Source organism: Aquarana catesbeiana, linkage group LG11 (genome assembly GCF_042186555.1).
Source record: "Aquarana catesbeiana isolate 2022-GZ linkage group LG11, ASM4218655v1, whole genome shotgun sequence".
In the NCBI taxonomy this organism is placed as follows: domain Eukaryota; kingdom Metazoa; phylum Chordata; class Amphibia; order Anura; family Ranidae; genus Aquarana; species Aquarana catesbeiana.
The window spans coordinates 217,657,860-217,684,202 of NC_133334.1; the positions used below are offsets into that span (position 1 = coordinate 217,657,860).

A 26,343-nucleotide genomic window follows, 5' to 3' on the forward strand; every position below is an offset into this window, starting at 1 on the left:
TGTATCCCTAAAAACAGTTGTCCAGCGTAAAAAAAAAAAAAAAAAAAATCTGATTTAAATCTCCAGAACTACACAAACAAAGATGACCCTTTCTTGTATGTCCACACCCTGCACTGAAATTCCAACAATCTGTATTCCTCCAGCACAGGAAGGTGAGCTGTGTGTGGTATGGCAGGGAGGGGTTGAGCTTCAATCTTGTTATTCCTTTTTTTTTTTTTTTTTTTTCTTTCTTAAACTTCTAAAGGAGGTAATATAGTCCAGCTGATTCCAGAAACTGGAGAATTTTGTTTCCACCCAGCCCCCATCACACACATTCCTCCCGCTTGCTGCCAATGGAGTCAATCTTTCACCAATACATGCCTTAAAAGATAAGGTTATTCATTTTCAAGATGGCTTTTTTGCAGCAAACTGACCCACAATTGTCTCATTCTATTTATAATGCATGTACACTAATTTCTTGGTATACAGATTTACGGTAATAAAATATATTTGTAGCCTTTTTTTTTAGCTGAGGATGGAGTGGAGAAGGATTAAAACTCATGTTGAGTTTTATTGTCATTGGAGGCTACATAAAAGAGAGTTCCCCTTACTTCTTGTCCTGGTGACAACCTTGTTACCATGCAGGTATTGAAGTGAACTCTCCAACAGCAACACAGACAAAAGTAAAAAAAAAAAAAAGTATGTTAAAACACTGGGGTCAGCTTTGCAAACTTTCCCTTCCTGTTGTCCCCAAAACCATAAGGTCTCGTTCATACTATGATGTTGCAGTAAGGCACTCTTTACTGCAAAACACATTACATTGCTATCTTGTTTTCTGTAGTCTACTACAAATGAATCTACATGCCTACAGCCTATCGCTATATGATATTTTGAGTAAGCATTCAAAAATGTTCTGGGCTTCCCATTGATAAACAGATTTTCAAAGACAGTAATGGGCACAGAGAAGTGGTCCCATCGTTGTATCTGAATGTATGGTTTGTGGTCGCAAACTCACCAGATACCAGGACTCAATAATTCTTTTGGAGGCTTTCTATACTTGTGTATATATAGAATGTTTGGGAAAACAATTAAACCTTGTTGCTGTTCATGCCCTTCTGCCTTTTTTCTTGGCTTTGTGGTTTCAAAGTGGAAACCTCACAAGCTGTAGCCTATAGCTTGACAAATGTGGTGAAATGTGCTCTCTGTATGTATGCTGTTATCCAAGGACATTACACAGAACCCACAAGACTCTTGTCAACATTTACAGATATCCTTTGTACAAGTTTCACCAGCTTATCTCAATAGGACATTTTTTAGGATAAAATTCTATCTATAGGCGGTGTGTCCCCCCCCCCCCCCCCCCAACAGACTTCCCGTTATTAACTACACAGAAAGATGCCACAGTCGAAAAGCAGTATCTCCCCCAATGCCCAAAACATCTGACTTGTGACTTGACCACACAAAGCCAGCCTTGACAAAATCTCTACTTGCTTTGTGTGGCTGAGTTGCAGCTGTTACGGCTGTTACGGATCTGCTGCTGACATCATTAGTCCACAGGTTACTGATCCAGTTGTTTTTTTTTTTTTAGGGAACTCCATACGTGGTTCCCTGGTGATGGCAAGTTGTGGGAATATTAGGATCTGTATAAGTATTTGCAAACAGTCTTCCACCTCCATGGCAAGACCTGGGTTAACATGCAGACTAGGCTTTATAACTGAACACCAGGCAAATAGCTGAATACACATATGAAGTAAATATGAGACCTGTTTTATCTACCAAAGGATTTGTAGTTCTGTCTATCCAGTGCTGAGATTTACACAGCTCAGCCCTATGGAGCAGTGAATGGGACCTGATTTTTCTTTGCTGCAATGTTGTTTTCACTTACATGTATCCTCCCTACCGCCAACCTGTTTATTGCCAATTGAGTCCATCATCTCCCCTCTCCTCTATCAGCAGCATGCTCCTTGCACCGCAGCACACCTGATTTGCTCTGCATGGTGCTTCTCTGCCCCCTCTTTGAGCTCTGCTGTACAGACGGTAACATTTCAAGAGGTGAATACCAAGTCAAATTCTGGTACTTGTGCTGCTTACGTTCAAAAAATACATTTAATAATGTATTAATGATTACAGAGCTGCATTTAGATCCGCTTTAAAAGACAGTTGGTGGAAGTGAAACTTTGGGTTGCGTGTAGTGAAGGTAACCATACACAGAGAGCGTTTTGGATGGTTCCTGATGAACCAGTTGAAATTTAGGCCATGAGTGGCCCTGTTGGCATCCCCCCACCCAACATCCTTGAATCTAAGACTACTTTCACACAGAGGCGCTTTACAGGCACTATAGTGCTAAAAAATAGTGCCTGTAAAATGCCTCTCCTCTCACTCCAGTGTGAAAGCCTGCTTTCACACTGGATTGGTGCGCTGGCAGGATGCTAAAAAAAGTCCTGCAAGCCGCATCTTTGAGGCGCTTTAGGAGCAGTGTATACACTACTCCTAAAGCGCCCCTGCCCATTGAAATCAATGGGCAGCACCTCCGAAGTCCCGGCAAAGCGCCGCTGCAGCAGCGCATTGCAGGCACTTTTAACCCATTTAATCAGATGCAGCCACTGTTCAGGTATTCTGACAGCCACGACAATCAGAACACAAAAGCCAACAGTATGTTATGCATTCAGCTCCATGGTGGAAAGTTTGGCCAGCTGTAAGCTGGCCATAGATGGATTGAATATTATCCTCATCAGCAAGAATCCCCCTTTGGCCATTCCCGTTCCCGAGAAGTCGATTTAATGATCACCTTCGATCACTGCTGTAGCCAATTGGCTTAAAGGATAACTAAACCTTTGTGTTTTTTTTTTTTTTTTTTTTAAATAATAAACATGTGATACTTACCTCCACCTGTGCAGTTAGTTTTGCACAGAGTGGCCCGATCCTCCTCTTCTGGGGTCCCTCAGTGGCGCTCCTGGCTCCTCCTCTTCTCGAGTGCCCTGTTGGAGAATCGCTTTCCCTCAGGGCACTAGTGCGGGCGCGCTCCCGTGTCCTGCGGCTGCGTCTATTAACACAGACAGCAGGAATCGGCCCCGCCCCTGGCTTCTGCATTATTGGATTTGATTGACAGCAGAAGGAGCCAATGGCTGCGCTGCTATTAATCTATCCAATCAGGACCCGAGACACCAGCTGGAGTTAGTGTGCTCATTCTTGGCGATGCTTGGGCCTCAGGTGAGTAAAAGGGGGGGAGGGGGGGGGTGCTGCACTGTAGAAGGTTTTTCACCTTCATGCATGAAGGTGATAAACTACGAGGGTTTACAACCCTTTTAAATGCTGACCAGTGTATTCTGACCACAGAAGAGTACCCATTGTCAGAATACAATAACACTGTGAGGAGGATCCCTTCATACATCTCACTTGTGTGAATGGGGGAATCTGCTCTGTTTTGTTAGATCAGCCCACTCACTGATCGAAAAAAAAAAAAAAACTGATCAATATATAGGCAGCCTTACGTTAGACCATGAGTGCATCAAATCAGTAATGGAATTTAGATTTGCTGCAGCTTCAGTTGGGATTTCATAAAGCCAACTTTTGTTTTTACATCTTAGAGTATAGGGTGATTTAGGAGCTGTTCCTTGTAAGCAACTAATGAGTTCCTCAAAATATGAGCAAATTTCCATCTCAGATTCCCAGTAGGATTATTCTTGTCCATACGTGGCTACGTAGTAATCATGAATGTGTACATTTTTATGCGGCTTTCTACATTAGATTAAACAAAAAAAACTAACTACTACTAATTTAAAACAGTGGGAGTTAGTTACTAAAAGCTTGAGAGTGCAAAATCTGGCGCAGCTCTGCATAGAAAACAATCAGCTCCCTGGATATATATTGTCAAAGCTATTAATTGAACAAGATGAAGTTAGAAGCTGATTGGCTACTATGTACAGATGCATCAGATTATGAGTGCATCAGTAAATTTTCCCCCCTGTCTATATGATCTTAGCTCTGCAGCCTGCCAACCACAAAATAGGCTGCTGACTGTATTTAAAAGCAAAACACAAGTAGTGGCGCAGTCATAAAAGCAATTTCAGTGTTTTCTGGTGACTAAAAGATAATCAGGACTTTTGGTATGTTGCAGAAGCTGCTGTATGTCTCGGGGGTTCCCTGAAATTATATCGAACAACTCTCTGTGGTCTGTTATAAAAAGCTGGAAGAGGAACAACATACCATGTGTCATTCAGCAGCCAAGCTGCGCGGCTCTGCTGGCAAGCTTTGTGCCTGGGTGTGGTCGCAGAAACAGTTTGAGTTCCTATTTCAGCGTCAATGTTGGGAGATAATAATAACTGCGTGTAACTCGGAGGATTTCATGCGTTCTGGCGATAGTTTAGCAGACTAACAAACTTGCGTAAAAAAAAAAAACTATACAGTTGGGATTAATAAGTGCAGAGTATAGCATTGATGTGCAAAGTATAGTATCAATGATCATTTTGGATTTCACCATACTGTAGGCAGAGCAGTGACAGGCTATTTGTGAAAGCTGCACTTGGCATATTACTATTTGCCTTTTTGTGTTGGTGTACCATTTCTATAGTGCTGAATGAACTGGGCACTATATTTGGATATGAGGCGCTTACCCGGGAAGTGTGCTAGAGGAACAGTAAGGGCAGGTCAGACAAGCTCTGATGGGCAGCACTGTCAAGCATAATCCAATGCAAAGATTGTTTGGGGCCCATCCACATCAACGCATACATGTCTCAATGAGCTGCAGCATGTAGAATTGTCATAGTTAAAGTGTTACTAAACCCAAAACAGTAAAATCAGTCTATATATGCAGTAAAGCATGCTTGTTATACTCACTGTGGAACCTAAGGGGTTAATCCTCTGCATTGTGTAAAAAGGCTGTTACTGATACTGTACGCACAGATCCTCCCCTTCTTGCATTGTCTCCAAAACATGTCCAGATAAGACAGAGTTACTGGAGTCAGGCTGCACATGCTCAGTTTAGTGTGTATTGCTAGAGAGTTTTCTTTTCTTGGGAGAGTGCATGTGATCAGCACAGGGCCAATTAGCGTTGTCAATCAGAGGTCAGGATATGAGGTGCATCCTGATAGGACAGCCAGTGCAGTATGAAAACGCATCCTATAAGTTTTAATCAGGCACTGATAGAAGTCACAAGACTGCTATATGCTGCTGATGAGAAAAGGTATTTAGCAGTTTATATTTTCTAAAATGATTAAATTTCCATGTTCTGTGTACTGTAGGATAACAGATATAGTGAATGTAGGGTCCTGGGTTTAGTAACATTTTAAAGTGTATGTACAGCCAAAACTCTTTTTAAGGGGGGGGGGGGTTAAACCCATGTCAGGTTTTCATTGCTGTCTGTGTTCTGTGTCCCACTGTAAATAATTCAACCTATTGTCCTGTTGGCTATTGTCACTGAAATAGAAAATGATGGAACCTTTTATAGCTGTCACCAGAACAGGAATAGGGGGCAAATGTTTCAATGGAGAGAACTGTCTACAAGGGGAATTCCCTTCATTTAATAAATATTTACTCACTTCTTGTTCCATCTACATTACAGGAAGTGAACGTAACTCTTCCCAATTTGACACAGACCACAAATAATAAACTGGTTTGGGTTTTATCCTTCCCTCTTCTACCCAAAGCTAAAATAAATAGGTTTGGGTAGACATACAGTTTGAAAAGGAAGGGAAAAAAAAGAGCATTGCAACGTGCACCTTCACACCACATGGTAGTGCGCATGTATTATATGCCGTGCATTGTGGTGTGAATTTGTGAACTAGCCATTAATTAGGGCGGAATACCCAAGGTGTGCTTTATTGTATAAGTCATTTCTAGAAGGAAGAACATGTAGAGTTAAAGGATCTGTTGATGGAGCAAATCAAAAAATTCAGTATAGGTCTCTTCTTGAGGCAGTTTGTTATCAAAGAATATTGCGTGCTTCTTGGAACATCTGGAAATCATTCTGGTTGGGTCACACAAAATCCCTCCCAGGTTCCCTTCTTCATTCTCTCAGCCTCCAACGCCCTGACTCCTGCCATGGGTCCTGCTAACACAACCTAGCAGTGACTTCTATATTGGCGGGTTGCAGTTAACCCTCTGTACACCTTAACACACTGCTAGAGAACTTTTCTGGGAAAAAGCGGACTCTGGGTTTGCCTATAATGCAAAACGTTTCAAGTTGGCCAACTTCTGTTTAAATCTGAGAACGGACTTTTTTCTGTTCTGTTATATTGACTGTGCTGCAGGTCTTTTGAGGCATATCTAGATGTATTTTATGGCATGCTACAGCATTTGTATGCCTCCTTACAATGAGTTATATTTTAATGTATACAGCCGTGTATCTATGTATTTCTGCATTTTATTCTGTGTATACGTCTCTAGGTGTGTCTTGCCTTAGGCAATGCACCTTTGTTGTCACTGTGTTTGACCTGGTAACATGTGAAAGTTACAGTAAGTCCATTATAAACATGCAGCTTGTGTGTGAGTTGGGGGGGGGGGGTGTAGAGAAATATATTGTTAAGCAGGTAAGATGATACTAAGAGTTCTTGTTCAAAATAATTCTAGCGATCAATCTAGGAGAACCACATTTGGCTTTCAAACTAATTTAAAGGAAATATATATATACAGTGGGGACGGAAAGTATTCAGACCCCCTTAAATTTTTCACTCTTTGTTATATTGCAGCCATTTGCTAAAATCATTTCAGTTCATTTTTTTTCCTCATTAATGTACACAAAGCACCCCATATTGACAGAAAAACACAGAATTGTTGACATTTTTGCAGATTTATTAAAAAAGAAAAACTAAAATATCACATGGTCCTAAGTATTCGGACCCTTTGCTGTGACACTCATATATTTAACTCAGGTGCTGTCCATTTCTTCTGATCATCCTTGAGATGGTTCTACACCTTCATTTGAGTCCAGCTGTGTTTGATTATACTGATTGGACTTGATTAGGAAAGCCACACACCTGTCTATATAAGACCTTACAGCTCACAGTGCATGTCAGAGCAAATGAGAATCATGAGGTCAAAGGAACTGCCTGAAGAGCTCAGAGACAGAATTGTGGCAAGGCACAGATCTGGCCAAGGTTACAAAAAAATTTCTGCTGCACTTAAGGTTCCTAAGAGCACAGTGGCCTCCATAACCCTTCAATGGAAGACGTTTGGGACGACCAGAACCCTTCCTAGAGCTGGACGTCCGGCCAAACTGAGCTATCGGGGGAGAAGAGCCTTGGTGAGAGAGGTAAAGAAGAACCCAAAGATCACTGTGGCTGAGCTCCAGAGAGGCAGTCGGGAGATGGGAGAAAGTTGTAGAAAGTCAGCCATCACTGCAGCCATCCACCAGTCGGGGCTTTATGGCAGAGTGGCCCGACGGAAGCCTCTCCTCAGTGCAAGACACATGAAAGCCCGTATGGAGTTTGCTAAAAAAAAACACCTGAAGGACTCTAAGATGGTGAGAAATAAGATTCTCTGATCTGATGAGACCAAGATAGAACTTTTTGGCCTTAATTCTAAGCGGCATGTGTGGAGAAAACCAGGCACTGCTCATCACCTGTCCAATACAGTCCCAACAGTGAAGCATGGTGGTGGCAGCATCATGCTGTGGGGGTGTTTTTCAGCTGCAGGGACAGGAAGACTGGTTGCAATCGAGGGAAAGATGAATGCGGCCAAGTACAGGGATATCCTGGACGAAAACCTTCTCCAGAGTGCTCAGGACCTCAGACTGGGCCGAAGGTTTACCTTCCAACAAGACAATGACCCTAAGCACACAGCTAAAAGAACGAAGGAGTGGCTTCACAACAACTGCGTGACTGTTCTTGAATGGCCCAGCCAGAGCCCTGACTTAAACCCAATTGAGCATCTCTGGAGAGACCTAAAAATGGCTGTCCACCAATGTTTACCATCCAACCTGACAGAACTGGAGAGGATCTGCAAGGAGGAATGGCAGAGGATCCCCAAATCCAGGTGTGAAAAACTTGTTGCAAGTCCCAAAAAGACTCATGGCTGTATTCGATCAAAAGGGTGCTTCTACTAAATACTGAGCAAAGGGTCTGAATACTTAGGACCATGTGATATTTTAGTTTTTCTTTTTTAATAAATCTGCAGAAATGTCAACAATTCTGTGTTTTTCTGTCAATATGGGGTGCTGTGTGTACATTAATGAGGGAAAAAAAAGGAACTTAAATGATTTTAGCAAATGGCTGCAATATAATAAAGAGTGAAAAATTTAAGGGGGTCTGAATACTTTCTGTCCCCACTGTATATATAATTTTTGGTTTTTATTTATATAGTTGTTTAGGTTGAGTAAAGACAAATGTTGATCCAGTACGGCTTCTTGAAAACCCTGGCAGTTTGTTTGTTTTTCCAGGGGAAGGCAACCCACTTAAAGTGTATCTAAATGCAAGACTTTTACAATTGAGGTTAGAGCAAGTAACAGCAACCCTTTGCGTTGTCACCAGAACTAGAATAGAGTGGAAATCTTCTAATGGGGACACTTATTTCTGTGCTTGCAATTTTTAATACTTTATTCAACCTAGTTTGACACTTTTCTCTATGTACCTGTAAGCAGAAAAAAACGGACAGAGGTTTTAACCAATTTCTACTACTACTGATGCGAGGGAATCCCTCCTGCAGCGCTATTGTGTTCTGCAGGCTGGGAGCGTGTGGGAGCCTCTCCCTTTGGCAGAATACAATGATCATTGCTGGCTGCTATAGATGCTGAAAATGATAGGGCAAAAAAAAAAGACAGGCTGGTTGTACTGAAGTTGAACGATGGATTGATTTCAGTATAAGCAGCCTGCCCGTAGAAGTTACTGCTGAACTGGCTGAATTTTGATCCATCTATGGCTGGCTTAGGTGGTCATTTTACCAGGCATTGTGTATGCATGGATCACTGTTGTCACCTTACAGCCATCAGTGCATGCATATACAGAGAAAGCGGCTTTAAGGAGGCTGTAGATCAGCTTTAATTAACTACAAAAAAAGGGGGAAAGCAAGAAATCAATGAAAAGATAAATGGCAGTTGTTTTATAATGCACAGTGCTTTGGCAAACTAAATGCCATTTAGTTAGGCTTTACACCAACTTTTACATTGTAGTTTGTTGGAGGAAGCAATGAGTTGTCAGTTTAGACCATGAGTGCTCAACCTGTGGCCCTCCACCTGTTACTGAACTACAAGTCCCATGCAGCTTAAGCATGACTCCCAAAGGCAGAGGCATGATGGGACTTGTAGTTCTGCAACAGCTGGAGGACCTCAGGTTTAGCACCCATGGTTTAGACTCTCCCAATGGCTGCTGTTCCTTCTGAGTCTAAGTTACCTTTATGCCTTTTGCTATTAAAGCACCCTTAATTTCAGAAGCTCATACTTTTCTGTAGAAGGTAGAGAGAGTAACGTAATATTAAAGGTAATTTTTGTTTTTTTTAAACCACAAACCTATACTTACCTGCTCTGTGCAGTGGTTTTGCACAGAGCAACCCTGATCCTCCTCCTCTAGGGTTCCTTTCTGGTGCTCTTGGCTCCTCCCCCCACTGAGTGTCCACATAGCAAGCCGCTTACTATAGGGGCACTTGGGCGTGCTCCCTCCCGAGCTCTGCTATGTGTGTTTGGCCACACCCCTCTATCCCTTATTACAGACTCTGACTGACAGCATTGGGAGCCAATGGCTCCTGCTTCTGTACCTGAGCCAATAAGAAGCGCGAGAGCCGAGAGAGCCTCAGCTCTCATGCACATCACTGGAACGAGATCCGGCTCTGGTATGTTTTTGGGGGGCTGTGGGGGAAGCTGCATGCAAAAGGTTTTTTTTTAACGTATTGCATACAATGCAGTAAAGCAAAAAAACCTTCTGTCTTTACAGCCACGTTAAGGAAATTATGAGTCAGCTGTTATAAGTTCTGGAAATCTGCAACGGTTTCTAAAGCAAATAAAATATTACAACAATTTTTGTTTAACTTCAAGCAGAAAAACTTTCATTTTGAATATATTACATAATAGCTGCAAAGGATATAGATGTACTTTGTGAGCTTCTGTTATGTTTGCAAACCTAATTATTACCATGTAGAGGTGACATCATCATGGTGCTGTACATAGCCTGTGCAGAGAGCAAACCTGTGGGAGAGACCCAACAGGCACCACCCACTACAGGCTGTCTGTAGAAAACTAGACGAGGGGATGGATACTAAACCAGTCCTTCTGCAGAAGGTGAGAGAGCAGCAGTTACCTGTCTTCATTATAGGTACCCCCTGCACAAAGGGAAAGTTTAACGTTGGATTAATGCACAGATCTGGAAGACATACACAATGCACACCAAGATTCAATTCAGAATACGCATGCCTCTTATTTAGACAATATATCCTTATTCCAAAGCTCAGCTTTAAGTTTCATGTCTGTATTTAAAAAAAAAAAAAAAAAACTGAACTTATGGTGTTATGGGTATTGAAATTGTATTGTTATCCCAGAGAAGATTTAACAGAGATATGTAACTTTTCCTGAAGGGTAGTAGTAAAAAAAAAAAAAAACCCTCGCCTATAATTTGACGTGGCATCTTGCCACTGCCTGGAGGTGACCACTTGCAGCCACTACAATGCACATACTTACTTCTTGAAAGATCCGTTGAACAGAATGCAATAGAATATTCACATCCAAAAGAAAAAGAAATCCTTCTCTGATGTAATCATAGAAGTTGTTTGATTTTATGGTTAGTTATACCTGTAAGATATTTTGCAAGCATCTGAACAGGAGCGTTCAACATCCCTAGACACTGTCATTACTTTGACACTGTAATTATGTGTATAATATTTAGCCTTAATTAGTGGTATCATTAAGGCTTCTTTGTTTTTTTGTTGATGTAACTTCTGAACTGCTTGCATGGCTTTGCTTTTTGGGCGTACATGCCCCAGCTTGCCATCAATATACCCTGGTGAAAGGGGTGGGGTTGGGTTGGGACTTTGCTCTAAGAGGAGAATTGCTCTAAGCTGCCAGTACACCACTCCTCTAGCAGTAGCTGAGGAATGTGGTTCACCTGGCTCAGAACATCAAGGTGAGAAGTTCCCCTCCGGGGCCTAGCACTGTTACAGTTGCAGTCTATATAACCTAGATAATGTTTTGCAGTGCTTAGGATAGAATATCACAGTTTCAACTTAGTATTGTTCAAAAGTCTCCTTCACACCTTACAGAAGCTAGTAATGCGTTCGACTTAAAGTGGTTAACTCCGTGTTCTCAATTACTGGCAGCCCCTGTTCTAACAAGATGTATAACTGTGTATGTGTTTTTAAAAAATTCGAATTGTAAATACCTTAATCCACATTGCCGATGTGCGGTCACGTGACCGCCCGCAGCTCTCCTTCCCCAATCTAAGGACCACAGTGAGAGGGGCTGCGATATCCCTATGATGTCATGATCTCCCTCTGATATCTGACGTGACTGCACATCTGCAATGTGGATTAAGGTATTTAGGGTTAGAATTTAAAAAAAAAAAACATACACTGAGTTGTATAATTTGTTATAACAGAGGGGCTGCCAGCAATTAGGAATACTAATTTTACTGCCACATTGAATAGCGGCCGGAGATGAGGGGAGGGGCAGCTCACACACAGGAGTTGACAGGCAGGGAGAGAGACAGAATGCAGGCTGACGGAGGCACGTAACCTGACCATGGTATCATGGCTCAACCGCCATAAGTACCGTGGTCAGCATGCACGGTAACACAGGAACCGGCAGGATCAACCAGGTTTTTTTACAGCATACAAGGGGAAAAATGCACAAACACTGTGTTGTTTACCATGTTTTAAAGGAACAGGATCCTCCTCCTTCCATTTTTTTTTTTTTGGGTTACAGCCTCTTGGTGTTGGTCTGTGTTTTTATATTTCTGAATACATATATATTTGTACAAAATTGCTTGCTTATTAGCCAAATACAACGTTGTTAGATCCTTGCAATAATTCTTTGTATAACGTACATGAACCTGTCCATATTAGGCCTCATTCACGCAGGCATTGAAAATAGTTGGTGTTGCGTTCCCTAGTACTCGTGGTCCAGGGCAGGTTGGACGGAGGGTGGCCGGCGGTAGAAATGCCTACTATCAGTTGGGTCATGTTTTTTTACCACTTCCTGACCTCCTGTCAGCATCACTACCAATTCTTAAAACAGGGAGCAGATAGAGGTGTACACACAGCAACATTGGCGGAAACTTGCAGAGTTTATCAGGTGTTGATGCTTTGCAACCACCTCCGCTCTCTTCTTTCAAAACGAGCTACAAGCGTGTAAACTTGGCCTTAATGTTCCAAATCTCTCCTTTTATGAGACATTAAAAACTTGTAAAAAATTATTTTATTGTCCCCTTTGAATTTTTCTGGCCACCATTATCTTTTCTATGCCAGTTTATTCCTGTATAAGAAAATAAAAGGAAGGGCATGCCTCATTCATACTAGGGAAGTCTCAGGAATACACATATTTACTTGCTGCCAGGCTGTTAAACAGCAGCTGCAACAGAAATGTATGGCCATGATTAATATTTGGGAGTGGCTGTGAATGATCCTCTACTGCATATGACTAAGGCTTCTTCGAGACGATGAGCTGTATCTTGCAGGCCTATTTGATTGCTCTACGCTGCCTGTATGCTGAAACACAGTAGCGCTCAGCTCTATGGATGAATGGAAAGGCACTGTGCAAGTAGTGTAGATTCTGACATTACCAATCAAAAAGTAATTAATAGTGCAGTTGCTTTTGGTATGCCAGTTGTTCCACATATTCCTGGATTGGGAATGTGTTTTCTAAACTAAGCCAAAAAAAAAAAAAATGATGGCCCAAACACATAAAAACAAAACAAGGATTTGGAGCTTGTTAGCTTTTTAAATGAAAAGTGTGTGTGATCCTGACGATTTGAGGCATGAAGTGCTGTGTAGTATAGCATACATTTCTCAATGACAAATTCAGAAAAAGAAAAAAAACCCTCTAGACAGGGCTGTGCTGCCTGAATAAGGTAGACGTTTATGACTTGATGTCCCTTGAATGTCTTGTAGACACATGATCCCAGTTGCCCCTGTGCCCTGACACATGTGACAAAGATGAAAATAGCGTCAAAACATTCCATGGAGTATTCCACCTCTCACATTACCTGGAATCCAGCTACGACATTCAGAGAGAGGCTGTTACACAATCCACTCTACAATCCACTCTACTAAAGATCCTTTTATCTAGTCCCATCCATTATACCTCTTTAAATAACCACCTAGTGGCAAATTTGTAGAGTGAAGACTGTTTTTTATTTGTGTTAATTTCTAGAATAAGGATTAATAAGAACACATTCACTGTTAATGTACAAAAAGAAATGTAGATCTATCGTGATGTCCTTTGGCAGAGCTATTGTTTTCCCAAATAAGATGGGACCATGCTCCTCCTCCCATAGGTGCAAACATGCGTTTCATCCCGTATTAAGCTGGCTATACATGGATGCGAATTTCATCTGATTCCCATGAATCAGCTGAAATAAAAACCTTGGTTGGTCTTGCCAACACCACCAGGCTCGACAAATTTTCAGTGAGAAATCAAAGGAGCCAGGCAGAAAATCAGTTGAACAGTGTCTGCAGTCAATCAGCTGCAATCACTTTTTGGGTATTCTGGCAGCTGTGGTTGCCAGTGGGAGATTTGTCCGTTCACATTAGCATGGATGGTGAAAGCTATGGAGTTTCCTCGATCAGCCCAACCTTTACTTGCAAGGCCAGCTGAACTTGTAGGCTGCTTTATTACAGATCTTTAGTAATCTCTGCATCTACATTTGTAATATCTGCACTAAGAAGCTTTTCCAGTGGTGAGAATTACTCAAAAAAAGCCCAACATGGTCTAATGCAATATACGTCTATATTGCGGAGAGTGCCTCTATAGGCCTTTGGAGCAGGTAGTGGAGAGCAGAAGAACATCCATAACACTGGAATATCTTGGAAAATGGGGAACAGTAGTGTATGATCAGGAAAATATAAGCCAGCCGATCTGTTGTTACGAGGATGATTGTAGAGGTCGTGGACCTTTCCATGTCTGACTTTGGGCTGATTGACTATCCAGTGGCTGCTGGTGCTCAATATTTTGGGGGAGTGGGGCGGCAAACCAATGCCACCCCCCCACCCCACCCGTGGGAGATGGACGGAAAGGCAGCAATTTCTCCCCCCTGTGCGGGAGATGGCCGGGAAGGCAGCAATTAAAGCCCCCCCCCCCACGGACAGGAAGGTAGGGATTCCCCCAGCGGGACACGGACGGTAAGGTAGTGATTCCCCTCCCTGTGGGACACGGACGGGAAGGTAGAATTCCCCCCTGTGTGGGAGATGGTAGTGATTCCCCCCCATGTGGGAGACGGACAGGAAGGTAGCAATCCCCCCCCCCCCCCCGTGTGCGGGAGACGGATGGGGAGGCAGCGATTTCACACCCTGATGGGAAGATCGGGTTTATAGGCCTAATTACCTTAGGAGGCAGATGACCAGAATCCAGGTAGGACTGCTGCTCCTCACTCCAGGGCCACTGATAAATAACCGGTTTTCTTAAACCACTTTTCAGGTGGACCTTTTGCTGGCCATGCATAAGGCAGTATAATAATTTAGGCCTCTTGCACACTGTTCTTATGTATGAGCAACAGACATTCCTGGCAGAAAAAACACAAGAATGGGCTGTATATCACTTCCATGTGTTTTCGAGTTTGCACATATTTGTTTGAATTTGCGAGTATACACACAAAATACTAACTGGCAGCACAGATTTCTGTTTTTTTTTTTTTTTTTGAGGGGGGGGGGGTTCTGATCAATATGCACAGCATGTTTACGCGCCTGTGTTTGCAGGCACATAGCAAAATATAGGCTGCATTTAGATCAGTAAAAAACTGAAAACTGAGAGTTCTCAGGCAGCAGTGTGCAAGGGGCCTTAATATAGAGAACCGTTTGTTTAAAAGGGCAGATTGATTTTTTTTAATTGGAAACTAATGATAGGCTCTGGTAGAAAATCCCATCTATTTCAAACGAATTCATAATATCTTTGTGTAGAACAATTTTTTTTCCAAGAGAAACACAATTTGAACAGTAGAATTACAAATGACCAGCATTAGATGAAAAGTCCTGCATATGTGAGACCTTTGATATGTTTGATATCGTCATAACTGTATATTGAGAAAATGAAATGGAAAGTGCAGTTGACCTTGTTCTAGTATGTACACGAACTTTGAGGTGGTACATTCACTGTGATGGCTTGTCTCACAATAAGCATTGACTGCTAGGTTTAAATGCAGTTAGCTGACTTTAAGCACTATTAAATCTGCAGTTCTGTTCTTAGTGGTGCCTTTGGTTTAAAAAAAACAATATGACCAAACTCTACACCAAGCAAAACATTGTAACATCAGTTCTAAATAGTATAATTTATTAAAAAAATATGTAAAATACGTTAAGAGATTTAGGTTTGGAGTGGTGTCTTATAGACGTTTGGAATCCTTGGTTTTCAAATATACGATCTTTTACACAATTACATATTTGCCTTATCAGCCTAGAGAATCAGATGGTTTTTTTTGTGATCTTTTTAAATCAGCTAACAGCTGTATAGTATAAGGGTCTACTGAGACGAGCCACTGAAATTATACCCACACTGCCCTCAACTGTGCTGTAAATTTTGTTGATCTGGCAGATTAAACCTGAAAAACAATCTGTTTGTAACCAACACAGATCTGACAAACTGTACAATATAAATTTTTTTGTCTAGCCTGTTGGTTAATCATGAGGGCACTTTTTATAGATTGGATCATGATGCGTTTTAGCTTTGGCAGACATTTTATTATGCCTACCATTTTCCACTTGTCTATGCATGAATAAAAACTTAGTCGTCGGAAAGTGCAAAGTCATACGTATGGCATTTTAATCACACTGTTGGTTTTTTTGAATGTTTATTGCAGTTTGAATAGAACACATTATGAAATTCAGCATAAAACCAGCAAGCCTGAAGAAGGCATTTTATTTGATTTGAAAACTCCTTAACAGTGAATTGTTTCTGTAAAAATACCCAAAACTATAGAAAAAATCTGACTTTACCGGCACATGAAGGAGCATGCATGGTACAATGTAAAATCCTACACAGCATTTTATTACAAAGATTTCATAAAAGACACGAAGACCAATTTTATAGGTCATAAAACCAATGTCTGTACACAACAGCCAACCGCCCACTGCGTTTTATCTACCGCAGCAAAAAATTGTACTTGAGTAAATGGCTAATCACACTAATCGAAGTGTTCAGTGGAAATCAGTCCTCATAAGTCAATGAGTTTCTTGAATGCTTCTTCAAGTTATATAGAGGAGAATTGCACCGATGACTCAACAAACAAGAAAACCGTAATATCATATTATAATAAACAATTTTACAAAAAAAAATAAAAATAAATAATTTAGTGGTCCAATCCTTAGGCTACGCGAGTGTCGTATAAACGTATAGGACACCCCCCTGGGCAGGCACCAAGGCAAGCAGGAAGGGAGCGACAGTCAGGACCCCTTAAATCTAACCAGGGAACATAAATAGGTACATATTGGTAAATAACTGGTCTAGATGAATGTAAGAAGATAATATAGATCCTACATCTGATGATTTGTTTTCAGCCTGTTCCTCAACAGGATCCGGTCACATTGTGCCACATGGCTCTTGTGACCCTTCTTAAACCATGTATTTACTTGATATTTACAACCACTTCTGTCCCAGATGAACACAAATATTGCCTGCTAGTAGCCTCATTCACATTTCTTCCATCACTGTCATGCCTGTTTTATTTTTTCATCTTAATTGTTAACCTATTGCTTCCTAAAGCGAGCAACATCTGCTTGTAGATTGGTGCAGGCTGAACAGGTGTGTGCATCCTTTAAATAGACTTTCCATGCCATTGATCTCATGACCCCTTGCATTATGGGGAGAATAAGTGCAGATAACTGTACAGTGTGTTGCTGTGTGGATGGTGTTTGCGTTTCTTTGACAAATTGGATTAGTAAAATTTGGCAATTCTGTGTGCAATTACCAAAGCTTATCAAAAAGTAAACACAATGTACACTGCTACAGCCAGCTGGCAGAATTTCAAAAACATTGGTCTGCAAGGGATATTTCTGTCTATTACATTGACCTGCAATTGCCAATTTCAGATATAATAAGCAATAAAAAATATGTATAAAACAAAACGCAGTATACGTGTTTTCAGTTATGTAACACCATAAGGCAGTACTTTAAAACAGAGAGGAGGAGGGAGATAGGCTAAGCAGAGGATTAATGGACATGGTAAGGTTACCAGCCAAGTATATTACTGGTCACGGCAGCTCTAGCTCTAAAATGGTGTAGATGGTGGTCTGTAGAAGTGCTTATAAGCATTTTTCAAGGACAATAGAATTTAAACACATTCATGTTTAGGCTGTAAAAGTGTGAATACGTTTTCATACTGATATTGTGCTAAACCAATATTTTCACTTCTTTACATTGTTTTCAAAAGTAGTCTGTTTTTTTTAGAATGGAAACTTTATGGTTGGCGCTGCTGCCTTGAACCCCTGGGAACCTGATGTTAATTCTGCTTAGGACGCTCTGGGCATGATCATCCAAGTTCCTGTAGGTTTCTTTGGAAGATCACTCCAAAAACTGGTCTTTTTTTTTACTCTGGTGCATGCTCTACAAAAGCCCTTTTTAAGCTTTTTACCACAAAGGAATCCATGAAATAATTTTCAGGTTCTGGGAGCTCTTCTCTGTTGAGAAAGTTTTAAGTGATTAAAAAATGTGGTGTACATGGGGCAAATATTTTTTAACACCACCTGCTATATATGACATTTATTTTTACTAATAATTTTTAAACAACTAATGATAGGATATTAAATGCGAAAAGTGTAAGATTTAGTGACCCCTTCCTTACATTGGTAATCTGTGGAAAATTGCACCCTTGTATTGGTGGTCAGTGTTGGTGCGTGATCAAGTCAACACTGTGCACAGCTCAAGAATTCACTAATAACCTCAGAAAGAGCCTTGGCTGAGAGAGGCCAATCTAGAAACTAGATTTTAATAGCAAAATAATGTTTTATAGATATGAAAACCAGGGCTGGATCTAGTCTATCTGATCTGGGGGTGCAGTAAAAAAATGAGTCGGGGGGAATAATGTCAACACTGTGTCACTAACAGTCTGTCACACCTGGGAAACACTAGTATGTAGTAGTCTGTCATTCCATTAGGGTGATTAAACAGAACCTGTGCCCGCTTATATCAGATGTCTCTATCTTAGACCCCCTTTACATCAGGGTCCCCATTTGAATGCTCCCTTACATCAGTGTCCCCATCCGAGTGCCCCCTTTAAATCTGGTGTCCCCATCAGAGTTTCCCTTACATATGATCAATTATCCACATCATAGTCCCCATCAGTGTGCCTCCTTTCATCAAGACTGCATCAGACTGGCTCATGGATCAGTGGATGTATTCTGAGATCTGGTGGGGCACATCTAAAACATGGGGGGGGGGGGCACAGCCCAGCCCCCCCCCCCCAGCCCCCTACTAGATCTGACTCTGATGGGAACCTGTATGTGCAGAACAAAGTCTTGTTCTAGTAAATTGATATAGATAAGCTACCTAACCTGGTTCTAAGGCATTTTTACCTTAATGCATCCCCTGAATTAGGGTAAAAAATGTCCCAGTAACAGAATGCCAAGAAGCCATTGTCTCCTGCTGCTGTCAATCAAATCCTTTAGGTGGTTAGAGACACGCTGTGTCTATAGATGCACACAGCCCAGCTCGGAAGGGGTGGTAGTCTGCACATCAACCCCCATATTAAGCCACTTGCTATGGGGGCAAACACAGAAGAGGAGGTTTGGGGCTGCTCTGTGCAAATTCATTGCAGAGAGCAGGCAAATGTCACATGTTTGTACACAACCAAACCACTGCCAGGCACTCATGCTATAGATAGTAAACCGTCCACGGGCCATATGTGTTGGGCTAGTGATAGTGATGATTGGAAGTCCAGAGCCCAGTATAAGTAGCTGAAAGTCTAATAAAAAGCAGCAATAAAAACAGCAAGAAGCCTGAGCGGAATGTGGAACAGCATTACCAGAGCTGGATCCGATCCTGTCCTGTAGCAGAAGAGGATGACGAGGGAAAACCTGCATATACTGGGAGATTTGGATGGAGGGCAGATCCTGTGTGAGAAAGCTGCCCGCCGTGGCCGAACAGCGGGGAAGCACTGTTCACCGGAAACAGTGTGGCTGGAACACAGAGATCAGCTGTTCCGCCAACAGGAAGCTGAACAAACAGGAAGTGACGTTGGTTGCCAGGACTACATGTGCATACCTCCCAACTATTTGAGATGGGGATGAGGGACATCTATTAGCAAAAGTATGTAGACATAGGTCACACCCCCTGCCACGCCCCCTTAAAAGAGAATTGTACAAAAAAAATATTGGTTAAACCCACAATTGTTTTTTTTTTACCACTACTATTCCTTTATACCGGCTTTTGGAATTTACAGATGCAGCAATTTAGAAATTGGATGAAAGGTTAAGCACTGGGAAATACTTTTTGATAGATAAAAAGTGAATTTTATATCACAATATATAGATCAGACCAAAATGAGGGACAAATTAGGAGGAAAGAGGGACAGAGGGACTTTGTTCCAAATCAGGGACAGTCCCCCAAAATCAGGGACAGTTGGGAGCGCTATGCATGTGTGTCCCGAAAAATGTAGTCCTGTCAACCGACTTCACTTCCTGTTTGTTCAGCTTTCCCACTGCTCGGCCGCGGCGGGCAGCTTTCTCATTCAGGATCCATCCAGATCTCCTGTTATACACAGGTTTCCCCTCTTGTCCTCCGCTGCTGCAGGATGGGATCGGATCCACCTCTGGTAATGCTGTTCCACATTCAGCTCAGGCTGTTTTTATTGCTGCTGTTTTATTTGACTTCCCGGCTACTTATGTTATACTGCGCTCTGGACTTCCAATCATCACTACCATTAGCTCCACACATATGGCCCATGGACAGTTTACATTCTGGTTCATTATAGCATGAGTGCTATGGTGGTTTGGTTGTATACAATTTCTTTCCCCACTATCCCTGGGGATACTTTGTGGGCACCCTGCATTTTTTGTGCCTAATAGTAACTCATTTCATTATGACACTATGATGGGGAGACAGTCTTTTAGCGCCCAATCTGCTTGTGTTGTGAAATATTACATGTTTGTTATGTAAAAAAAGAAAAGCCTTTATAATTACTTTAATATATTGGAGATAATTTCTGTGCTCATGATTTACCACCAAGCCATTCCTGTTGCAAAAAACACAATATATATATAACCGCTCACACTGCAAGCAGGCAAAACTAATGTCATGGTAACCATGTTTTTATTTTTCCCCCCAAAAATTGGTTTCTTGGAGGCATGATTTAAGACCGTTGAGGGTTTGGCAATTTTTAATTCCAAGAAAGAAGATCTAAACAGGGATTTCTAATCCGGGAAATATTTTCCTTCTATTAAAGTGTGGGGTATGAAGAAGAAAGTTTTTCAGCTGCAGATGTTGTAAATGTGTTTTAGGGCAGATTCTCTCCTCTCCCTCCTCTGCGTGTAATCGAAGAGGTATATGTGGCATTATACATGGATAAACCAGCTCTGCTAGATCACACAATCTCCTTTACATGTCTCTGCATGGCCTCCCTGCATTCCTGCACCTCAAAGCTCCTCTGTTCTCAGAACACAACAATCTTGCTTTGTTTCTAAACTCGATCGTCTCCCTTTTTTAATAACCCCATATTTTTTTTAAGTTGCTGTGGAGTTCCTGCCAAACACTTTTTTTTTTTTTCTCATTCCCTCGCCCCTTTTACACACACCCTTTTCTCTGCGCATCTTCTTGCATGACAGCCCCTCCTTAATCCAGTCCACTCAGAAATCAGATTTCCTTTTTCCCTATCTGTAGTTTGGGGAAGTATTGCAGAAGTTTTTGTATCTGTGGATACACAACATTTAGGGGTTGCAACAAAAAATGGAAAGATGGAAACAGTTGACAAGGAAATGTACTTATTTTACGAAGCACAATGTATTATCATTAATCATTTATACAGTTTACCAATTTTTTTTTTTGCGTTGCCTAATATTTAGCTGTGCTTCTACTGAAATCATTGGTCAGTTAGCTATGCCCGCATCTTGGAACTTGTCTCCAGATGCCAATAAGTTTTTTTTACTTTATACAATATATCGGTTGGTTATGCAATGAAAGACTGTCCCATTTTGTCATTAAACTATATTTTGTCTGCATACTTGAAAACCCTGAGATTGATCCACACTTGGTAGGCTACCTGGTTTATGAAAACAGTGATTAAATTGGGTGGATGCTATACTTCGGGTGCTGTATAGACATGCTTCGAAGGAAGATTTTTAAGTACAATGGAGCAACAGAGTTTATGCCTGTAGTTGAGACACAGTTTTTTTGGTTTCTACAGAAAAACATCTTACAGTTAGGGCAAATTATATTCAATAGGTGTTTTTATGGTTAAAAAAAACCCTGTGTGTAAAACCTTACAATACCAATTCCCTAGCATTATCAGCTTTATGCCATTTGTATACTTTGTTGGAAATCCTATTGTTACATGTACTTAGTTTAGAAGTCATTTGGTGCACCGGTGCTAGCAAGATGCTATGAAATAAATCCACTAAGCTGCTGAAGTTCTTCTAACAGAAAGTCTATTTCCCATATGCTTTTATATGATCCATTGGTCCATGGTATTCTTATATATGATGAGGTCACCAATCTTTGACTATAAATGACACATTCCAGTCATTTGCTTGCCTTGAAGTGTCATGATATCTTGGAAGGCTTTTAGTATAATCACTTCTGACTAGGGTCCACATCTGTCCCTCATTAGAGGAGAAGCAGTGATCCTTATAGTCTGTAAAATGTTTTTCCGGTCCTTCTGCTTATAATCCCCAAGCAGGAATAACAGAAGTATGGAATCTGTACAAGAATCCTGTGCTGAACGCTCATATTTGGTGGAACACTTTTTCTTTTTTTTTAAATGGTTAAGTTGACAACTTGATTTTTGTTATTTATTACATATATAGCACTTACCATTAATTACATACTATACATTAACATCAGCCCCTGCCCTCGAGGAGCTTATAATCTAGGGTTCCTATCTTGCATGCATATACAAACACACCCTAAGGCCAATTTGGAAAGGAGCCAGGAAACCTACCACAAAGTGTTAGAATGTGGGTGGAAACCCATACAAGCACAGGGAGATATGATGCAGATAGTGTCCTACTCATGATTTAAAATGGGGACCCTAATGCTGCCTTTCACAAGTGTTAACTTAAAAGTCACAGTGCTGCCCTTGCATTTGATTGGCATTTCTTGAATTGGTAAGACAGAATGACCACTAAAGGATTATCTTGAACAGACTAGACTATTGGGATGGCTAATGGCCACAGCAGTATGCTGATTTTTTAGGCAGGCTTCAGTTCATTTTATTTGGCCCAACCCTCTGTACAGTTGATGGCTCCTGTTTCTACCTTTGTGATGGATGGCCAAATTATCCAATAACATTGACAAATTTGTGAGAACTGGGTTTTATGTTAATGTTTATATCGGTTGTAATTACTATTGAAGGTGATTACAATTTAAAGTAAGCCTAATTTTCAAAACCTTTACATTTTCAATGATGGGCCTACATTAGACTATGCAGAAAAGTTTTATGTTAAAAAGCCAAATCTAGGAGAATCTCCAACACTACATAGCCACAAGCAGCCTAGTCTGCCCACTGCCCCTAATTGCCTTTTGGGAGAATGAGGTCATCAGAATGAGCTGTACAACCCTCCTTCTTAGGAAACTTAAGAAAAAAAGAGTGGATCGGAATGCAAAGTTTCATATGTTTGTCCTACTGATCTGCATATATAATTGACACAAATAAGTTAGTCTTTTCAGTGCTGCAACAGAAACAAATTTTAGCAGGCACCATGACTGTATTGTAACGGTACATCTCTGTACAATGGCCTCTTCAAGCTCTGTTTTCAAAATGTTACACGAATGCTGCGTACACACAAGCGGAATTTCCGTCGGAAAAATCTTCAGGAAAACCCATCCAAGCATGCTTCAAATTGTTTCCGAGCATGAGCAGGAATTTTGCGCGTCAGAATTGGTACAGACGATCGGAATTTCCGATCGGAACTTTTTCCGACTGAAAAATTGAAAACATTGCTCTCAATATTTTGCTGGCTAGAATTCCGCCAGCAAAAGTCCGATGGAGCATACACACGGTCGCATTTTCCGACTAAAAGCTCTCATCGGTCTTTTGCTGTCCGAATTTCCGATCGTGTGTACGGGGCATAAGTAGTGGTTTTTTAAGCTTCAAAATTTGTTATGTAACATGAAAATGGATATATGCTCACCAGTAGTTGTATGCAATCATAGTGACTGAGAAAATGCCTTTCTGTTGCTCTACTTGATTTTATTTGACAGGACAGTGGAAAGATTGGACTAGAGGGAGGGATCAGGGGATGCTGAGTTTTGGGAAGGATTTCACTGTGCGGTGAAGGAGGACTGGACAGCAGTGATGTCAGCCCGCCATGATGTATCAGAAAGGCCTTGGGTCTGGTTCACACTACAAAAAACGCACTCCAGATCCGTTCCGGAAGCGTTGCTGCATGCGCGTTAACACCTTCCAGTGGGTTATTGATGCATTTCCGGATGCATTCCAGTGCTTTTTTCCTTATTATCATTATTATTAAGGCTGTTTTTTTTTACTGTACTGGGGTCTGGTGAATTTTTGATGTGTTTTTATCGCTTTTCAGTACAGACCAGTGCAGGAAAAATGCAGCATGTCATTTTTTTTCTCTGGAACTGAAACGCCCTGGAATTGATCGCACTGGTGTGAACTGTGCCATTTAAAACCATATAATCTATTTTCCATGCATTTTTGATGCAGAAAAAAACGCACTGGACTGCATGTGGTGTGAACTGGCCCTTAAAGAGGAAGTAAAGTCTTCCTTTTTAGTTGTACCTACAGGTAAGCCTATAATAAGGGTTACCTGTAGGTACTGTAAATATCTCCTAAACTTGCACCGTTTAGAAGATATTTACTATATACGCCAACGTGACTGAACGGCTGCCCGTGCCGTTTCTTCAGGCCCCTTGCGCCCTGACCGGCGGCTCCCGCGCGCATGCATGGGAGTGACATCTTCTGTGATGTTCTTTCCCTGGAAGAAACTCCGGGGGAAATGTCAGCCATCTCAGCGATGTGTGGGTGCCGCCGAGAGCTTTGCTCTAAGGTAAGTATTTCATAATGAGCTAGTATGTGATGCATGCTAGCTCATTATGCCTTTTGTCCTACAGGTTTTTTTTTTCTTTTTATAGGGTTTACAACCTCTTCAAACTGTCTAGGATCATTGTATCAAAATATTGATAGGAATCTAATCTTTTTATCTTCATAGTAAGCATTTCCTCCATAATTTTTTACTTGACTCTGTTGTGAGACACTTCAGATGATGTGTACTTTTAGACTTAAACTGTATGTCAGGCAAAATGGAATGCTGCCCTGACTCCCTAAAGCCTGGCTACACATTGTTTTTTGGGAAAGGGTACTTAGAAGATGGCAATTCTGTTCCTAGCAGCTGCCACTGCAAGAATTTTGGTCGAAGTCTGGTAATGTCATAGAAAGTAATAAGAGTGGTTCTTTCTACAGAAAGAAGATAAAAATAAATAAATAATATTGAGGCAAATTCTAGAAGGGTAATGGGAGTTTTGGAACGCTAGAAAAAACACTAGAAAAATATCTCAAACTATTTTGCATAGTTCTTTCTGTTCTTGTAAGAAATACATTTTATTCTTACCAGTGTAACCAGCTTGATTGCTTTAAACTGGAGAGTAGAGGCTTTAAATTGGAGAGTAGATTGAGGCTTTAGACTGAGTGTGAGTTGGCCATTAACATCCTGATGCACCTCTTCTTGGGTTTCCAGCTCTTTGTACTGTTTCTTCTGAGAAATACCGCAACACACAGTGGAATGGCATACATTCCAAATGCCAATTGCTAAGCAGGTGATAACCACCCATTTCTGTGACTTGGTTGGTTTGGTATAAGGTTCAACTCCAGAATAGGTAAAAGTCCTCCCTTGTAGTGGGGTTGACCCCACACATTGCAAAGGTTAACTAATTGTTTCTATCTAGGGGACAGGAAAAGCACTTTTATTTACCAAATCCTCTGCCTCATAGCAGACAGCACTCCCCCTAAGCTCTGGCAAGTTGGTTGTCCCTCAACGTCCTCACATCCAGTGCACAACTACCCATCTTAATGACCTCAGAGGTCCTTAGACTGCCGGAGCCTAGGGATGGAGAAGCTGCAGGAACCAGTATAGCAGTGCAGATTAGCCTGGGGCAGCAGAGGCTCAGGTAAGTTAAAATTGTTATACCCAGTCCCCCTAGAGATAAATTAGCAGTTAATGCTTTTACCAGCCCCAGGGTGTGCACTTTTTATCTTTTCACTCTTCAGGTTTAAACTGGTGACAAGCTTGTGCGCATCAAGCATTTTAATCCATTTGTTTCAGGATTTAGGGGAGGGCAGATTCAGGTTGTCTTGATACAGAGCTCTAGTGTCTGGTTAATTTGGGTCTCATGGTTGGTTGATCTGTGGCCAAAGTCATGGGAGAGGGAGACGCTGTCTTCAATTGTATAATATTTACACAGGGAGGTTTGTTTAATATCACATGGCTTTTATGGATATCCACGTTTTATAAAAGCCCACGCCCTTCTGTATGTGTGTCTGTGTGTGTGTGTTTGTGTGTATGCAGAATATTTGAGGATTTCATTGTATACCCTAGCATGAAAGTATTTCCCTAAATATATGCACAATGTCAATCTTGTCACGTTGAAAACTTAGCAAGCTGTTATCACAAGGATTCTTGAGTTTATTTTGACATTTTTTTTTTCTTCTGTCTTACAGTCCTCATGCAAACATCTGTGCAGATCGAGCCAGCAAGGTCTTGTAGAAAGTAGCTAACGCAACAAGCCAAGGTAACACTTCTATTTTATCTCAATGTACTTACAATTGTAATACAATTTTCACTTCCTAGTATAAAGTGTCAACTGTGAACCTAAGTGTATAGGATCTGGGGAAAAGAAAGTGGGCCTCGCTTGTTAGTGCTTATTACAAATCAATCAAGATTCCCTCTAAGTTGGCAGAAAGAATAAATCTGTAGTGAGGTAGAACAATTTTTCTTTTGCTAGCCAGAAGTCAAGGTTCAACAGAAAAAAAACAGTGGAGAATTGCAAGGATCTCATTTGATAACCCTGTATAGGAACCCCAGGATGGGCAATTATCACTCGCTAGGCATTAGAACCTGGAAGATTTTTTTTGT

The 26,343-nt window shown here is 41.2% G+C and overlaps 1 protein-coding gene across 1 annotated transcript in view; it reads left to right on the forward strand.

Moving 5' to 3' along the window:
• Positions 1–26,343, forward strand: part of AHNAK (AHNAK nucleoprotein) — an 82,632-nt gene that overhangs the window by 19,834 nt on the left and 36,455 nt on the right. Inside the window, exon 2 of the mRNA XM_073605310.1 lies at positions 25,929–25,999. The gene's annotated coding sequence lies outside the window, so the exon portion shown is untranslated. The remainder of the gene's footprint in view (positions 1–25,928; positions 26,000–26,343) is intronic.